The sequence below is a fragment of the Indicator indicator genome, chromosome Z, assembly GCF_027791375.1.
Source record: "Indicator indicator isolate 239-I01 chromosome Z, UM_Iind_1.1, whole genome shotgun sequence".
Taxonomy (NCBI): domain Eukaryota; kingdom Metazoa; phylum Chordata; class Aves; order Piciformes; family Indicatoridae; genus Indicator; species Indicator indicator.
The window spans coordinates 57,612,743-57,619,333 of record NC_072053.1 but is presented as its reverse complement, the minus strand read 5'-3'; positions in this window follow the sequence as shown (position 1 = coordinate 57,619,333).

Genomic DNA, 6,591 nt, shown 5'->3' with positions numbered 1-6,591 from the left:
CTGCCTGACTTCATGTAGGCCAGAGAACCTATTCTGTCACTGCAAACTACCTGGGCAGTGCCATTTCACTCAAAGTGCTGAAAGCAAAGGCATAGAAAATGGAATCTCTATGAAGCAGTACCAAGCACTTTCACAGACACTGGAAATGATGCAAGGCTTATGCAGAGAAAAGGAGTAGTTCAGAGAGGGCAGCAAGACTTTGTTTTTGGTAATTGTTAACCTCTCTCCCTGTAAAACTATTAATGTGGTGAAGTTGATTATTTATAATAATGTATTTACTGTGATTGAAGCACTGTTTTCAAAGTTAACTGAAATACCTTTTGTTGTTGCTTAAACATAGTTACTGCTTATCTATACAGATGTGCTGTTGAATTGTCTGCCTCAATAGTTTTTAATGACTTTTTAAAAATCTTTCAAGCATTCCTAAAATGGATGGCAAAGTAAGTAGAGCAAATGTGTGAAAAATATTAATTTCTAAGTTTCCACTAGATGTGTTATTAATTTGTATTATAGTAACAGTAGCAAATGCAGAGCATATAGTTCATACACCTCTAATCCATTATATGGACACCTGAATTTATCTCATTGTAGAGGTGTAGAAAACCTGTATTTAACAAATGTGACTCAAAGTTTTTGCAGGTGAAAACCTTTTATAGTGGTGTGGTTTGTTTTGATGTTGGTTTGTTGTTGTTTTTATTGCTAAAGCAGAGACAGTAGTGGCAGTGTGCCTGAAAATTGGGCATAAGCTGTAGTGAAACATGATTAGTAAAGAACCTGACGAGTGCCTGAACCTAGACTTTGCTGTGGACTAGCTTGTATGAGTGGGGATGAATGTTATCTCTGTAGGGATTTTGAGTGCTTTGGAAAACAAAAATGGGTAAAACTGCCCCATTGCAACTTCTTAAGGGGGCAACCTTAAACAACACAGCTTGCAAAATCGCTGTATTTGTTTTTTGGGTGAAGCAGGTGTAAAACCAGAGCTTTTGGCAGATTTCAGAACAACTGTGAACTCCATCATGAGAAAACAGAGCAGGCTCTCCCAATGTTAACATCTGAAGTTACTTTAGGGAAGTGTCCTTCACTGAACATGCCACTTCCTACCTGGCCCTAAAATGGCATTTTCCAAGCTCTCAGTTGTATGTAGTGGCCCTATATTCCTATGTGTTAGGGGTTGAACGGCTGCATATAAAACTTCTGAGCTTCTAGCTATTAGCTTTACAGTGCTAGAGCTGTAACTCTTCTACACTTGGAAAAGTTCATCCTGAGGTTTGTACCACTGCATTCCCTCCTCTCACTGACCTTCAGCTGAGGTCAAGTTGGTCTTCTCCAAGACGGCTGAGCTTTGCAAACACCATCACTAAATTTTGCTTCTTTATTAATGCTGTGACAGAATTATTATGGCATCTATTACAGATTATAATCCAGTGTGTCTTTCAAAAGGGGTTTCTACTCTTCAAAGCTGATTTTTCTGCTGTGCTTGTGTTTACTCACTGTTCCTCCCATTTGTCCAAATTCCAGCTTCAGCATTAGTCTACTGAAATAACTTGTCCCTAGCTCCAGACATCTCTTTATTTTAGCAACAAGTAACCTATCTACTGTTAATTGTAGAACATTCACCGAAAAAAATGATGGGTTTTTAAAGAAGTAACTGCATGTTAGGCTGTTTTCAGTTCAGTATATGCTTACCTTCTCCACTCAGAGGTGTTGTCAATCCTTGTTCAGATTGTGCCATTTCTATTTCTCCCCTTTCCCTCAGATATAAACTCTAACATGCTTTAACTAAATGAATGTTCTCTATCATTCACTCTTAAATAATTTCTGTATCTGTAGTTTGTTAGTTGTATTTCCAAAGGAGTTGAGAATGTAACACTACATGCTGACGAAGCACATAATTACTTTTTTTTGTTGTGTGCATGTTGTTCTTACTTGCATGATAGCTGTAATTTATTTTCAAGACATTAACCTCAAATCAAACCTTTTTTCTATTGAAAAATGCCAAATTGGTTTACAATCAAAAATGCTTATAGTAAAAGCTGAATTCTATAGTAAGTTACTTGTTTCCTAAAGGTGTATTTGCAAAAGTACTTTTTTGACCCCAAATTCCTGTCTACATCTTCTCTTTCCAAGGCTACTCTGGATCCTAGGCCTCAAGAGAAAAATAGGTATGTTTTAAACATCAGAATTACTGCAAAGTTCTTAGCTTGGCCCAGATGCTTTTCTTTGAAATGAAAAGGCTCCAAAACAGCAAAGCAGACTTCAGTCAACCTTGGTAAAATGTTCTGGGAACAGCTGTTCGTCCTCTGGGCTACTGTCAATCTCTGATTTATTCAAAATCTGCCCTTGCAGGTTAAGACAAATAATAGTAACAAGGCTAAAAGATTAGACTGCTCTTTGTTGTTGGTCCAAGCTTCTTCCAAGTTCTGTCTTGCCTAACTGCCTGCTGTGACTAATGGTTCTGTGCTTTTTCCAATTTTGCTTCTTTCATTATTAGTTCCAGCATCTTTTGACACACTGAGTTCTTGAACTTTTCCAAGGTATGTCTCAGGTTTCAGCTTTGTAACAGAAGCTAACTTGATCAGCAGTAGGCAATATGGTCTACCTCTAGAGGATATCGTATAGGCAGATAGCACCAATGTTCATCATCTACTTAATCATGTCTGTGGATAAGTGCCACACCCCCATGCCCCACCCTTGTGAGAATCCAGACAGAACTCCTGTATCCATACGGACTCATTTGCAACTCTGGCTAAATTAGTAGTGCTAGCTCCTTTTTATTGCAGCAGGTTTTTGCTTCTTAGAGTTTCAGCTGAAGAAACCTAGGAAACATTACAGACAAACATGTTTTTGAGACTAATACTGAAGTCTTCTGTTTTTGTTTTCTTTTCAAAGACTTATCTTGTATTTTCTTACAAAATAATCTGACTCATGTTTTTACAGGTCCAGATGACTCCTATTTTGTCTGGAGGAAGAATGAACAGAAGATGAAGGCATGCATCACTGAGCAATCTCATATGCTGTTTAATGGCAGAGTGCATGTTCTGAGTTGGGTGAAAGATTCAGTATCAGAAAATACAGAATACAAATGTTCATTCATCTCAAAAGTGGGGAACACAATGTCCAAAGTGCTGATCACAGTGGAAGATGAAGGTAGGCTGATTTTGAACATATGCCATGTTTGGCCTGACCCTGGTATCAGTAAAGCTCTGTAATTTTCACCCATAAAACATGTGCATTATCTGAAGATGGTAACTCTTCCTTACTGTGTTAGCAACCACTTCAGCTCTTTATGAAAAGTTTTGCAGCTGTAAAAACCCCTCCTCCTTCCACCCCTAGCCTGCAAATTAGCAGTTATGATCTAGACATTAAACAAAAACAGCTGAAGTAATGGACATGAAGTGGGATTCAGATGAGTACTAAGGTAAAAAAAAAAAAACAAAACTGTACTCTGCCAGAACTCTACAGGGTAACAGAAAAATTAAATTACAAGGCAGATAGGAAAGAGAAACCACCACCACCCAGGACTTTTAAAAATCAGGTAATTTGTAAACCATCTCTAGTTGGCCAAGGTCAGTTTTTACCTCTTCACTTGAACACTAACTGGGCAGGAGGTCAGTCAAGTAACTTCACCAGCTGTACAAGATCTTTTGGGTACCCACAACTGACTGATGCAACTTAAGCATTATTTGCAACTAGCTTTCAACAACTTACCCAAGCCTGGGCAAGGCCTTAGTAGTCTTCGAAAACATAGCAGGAACAATGAAGATAAGAGTATGAATTCTCTTGGAATTATAAAGTAAATATTAATTAGCTGGTTAATAACAAATATTAATTTGTCAAGAAGAGCTCAACCCTTCTTTTTTCAGTAATATAGAAAAGCAAAAGATGTCTTGCCATCACTGCAATTACTCTGAAGTCTGTCTTGGAAGCAGACTAAAGAGAATCTCAATGAACCTAGTGCAACTGTAAAAGAAAAGGAAACAGTAACTGTGCTCCAGGACCATTATATGTAACTGTAGCTAGTGTCCCAAAGGATAAATAGAAAATATTACAGCTGTGTCATCACCAGTGTTACATTCTGCAAGAAAAACTGACAGGCAGAATTAGAATTTTATCAAGATGCAATACAATAGCCCTTCTTAAGATCTCAGTGGAATGAAGACTACCTACCTACATAGTATTACTAAAAAAAAAATTGGGAAATTACAAACTAGACATAGTCAACTGAATCCTGTAATTCTCTATCCCCTCCCCCAGCTTGGTATGATCTAACTGAATCACCTCTAACTTTTAGGTTGCATTTTCTAGGTTTTGAATCACAGATAAAGGCACTGAGTCTGTTTAATCTAGAGGCTCTGAAGCTTGCTATAGAGAAGAGACATGACCACTAGTAGATAATTTATTTCCAAACAGCATGAGAGGAAGCAGAGCAAGATGAAGGACAGGAGGGTGCCTTTTGTTCCTTCTACCTAAATCCTCCACGTGAACAACTGAATAGGTATCAACTTAATTCATCATTACAGTTGTGTAATCATCCCAATTTTCAGATAGCGTTGGTCAGAATGGATGGACCAAAGAATTTTATAACTGGAGAAGTGCCATCAGTGAGCATGACAAAATGATGCAAAACTGGAGGAAAACATGGGTAAGAATTTTTGGAAAAGGTATTTCCCAGATTGCTTTTGGTAACTTTTGGATGTGATGCACGCTTGTTGCACATGGACCGGTTAGTACGGGCAAGCTTTATCCCTGTTTTAATTTTAAAGGCAGTATTAACACATCTTTCTGAACTTCGTTTTAGGAGAGCTGTAACAAGAAAAACAGCCTCTAATGGACAGAACACCAAACAGGCTAGAAGGACAAATGTATGCAAGTTACAGTAATCCCATATTTCTATTAATATCATAGTATTCAAGGAGTTAGTTGTGTGTGCTAGCACTGGCATTGAAACTGACATTCAGGAGAAATACCTGAAGCTTGAGGTGGATATCCTTACTGCATCAAAGAACAACCACGTTACGTGCTACAAGAGGCCACCCATTTGATGCTGGAAACATCTCTGGTTTTCTGATGCCAGTTATTTCATCTTAATGAAGAGCAAAAGTGGTCTCAGTAAGACTTGTGCTGCTCAAACAATGTAATATAATGTATGGCTTCTGTTGTGAATTCATTAAACAAACCAGTTAATTTCAGACTTGAGGATCTTGGCATGTGATTTAGAGAATGAGATGTGGATCACATTTATTACAGGCACTTTGACTCAGCCATTTGTTTTCTTTTAATGTGTTTACCCTTTATACTGTGTTCCCATTGTTTTGGAAAGCATTTCTTTCTGGTGTCAGCAAGTTCATTTATTTAAACATTTCTTTTGGTAATGAAGATTCTGTACTAAATAAAGAACTCCTGACTAATGCTTAAAATACAGACAGATTACAAAGCACCTGAGTTAAAGCAGACTTCAGTTTTTGCAAGTTCTCCTACATTTGAGGTATTTTTAAAATTCTATTGAATTTCTGCTATTTTAAAAAAATTCTGTTGAATCAATTTTGAGACTATTCCTAATGAATAATGTGCAGACTAAAACTGTGAGTTCATACTCAATACACAGTGAAATTTTTTACTGTATTGCTGTTTAGATTTTTGTTCTGTGTCTAATAAAGTCTAAGGCATAAAATCAAGTTTTCTATTTTTCTCAACGATTTTCAACAATGTGAAAAGATTGTTGGAGATCAACAAGAGTTGCCAACTAAAAAAATCTCTATAACTTGAGTCCACAGGGATAACTGCTCCTAGCAATAGCAAGAAGCTTCATATTTATCCTGAAGTTATTGTCCAACTGGTAAGATTCAAATTACACTATTTCCCACACAGGAAAAAAAAAAAAAAAAATCATTCTCCTCACTCTAAGGCTTTCCTGAATGGGTGTCTCTGTTTTTGGTATCAGGCCTATGTGGTCAGATGTGCCAGGTGAGAATTTGTATACATAAACTATTTTCCCCATTTTTCACATTGAAAGCAAGTCATAAAGTAATGCACCAACATTCAGAGTGAACTTTTTCCCCCATTGTGCTGCTCTTTATGACTAAGGGACAATTAGAAAAAGACTTCCCCTGAATTTCCTCTCCTGTTTCTTCAACAGAGAGTTTAGTTCTGTGGTGCTGTGTGGGAAGGTAAGGCTTTTGTAAGATTGAGGTCAGAGTTTAAGATGAACATGGTTGAGCTCTGCCTTGTCTCTGCAGTGAAGCAGTGCAAGTAGAAAGATTGCTGTATTTTTTGTTTAGCTCAACCGTGTGACAAAACATGTAACAGAAGGAGTGAACACAGCTGTGACCCCTTCTGGTGATTTTGGATTTTGCTGTGCTTTAAGAACAGGAAGTTATCGCCCTAAGATTTTGAACAACCTGTAATTTTTCCAAAGCAACTTTTCGTGCTCTTCTACAATAAAACAAAACAGTAAATATGGTCAGAAAAAGCTGTTAATCTGATCCTCACCAACTGGTCCCCATTCCATACAGTGACTGGGTTTAGCAGTTTCAGAGTTTTTAGATACGTATCGAAGTGGTACAACTACAAATAAATCACAACTTACCTCCA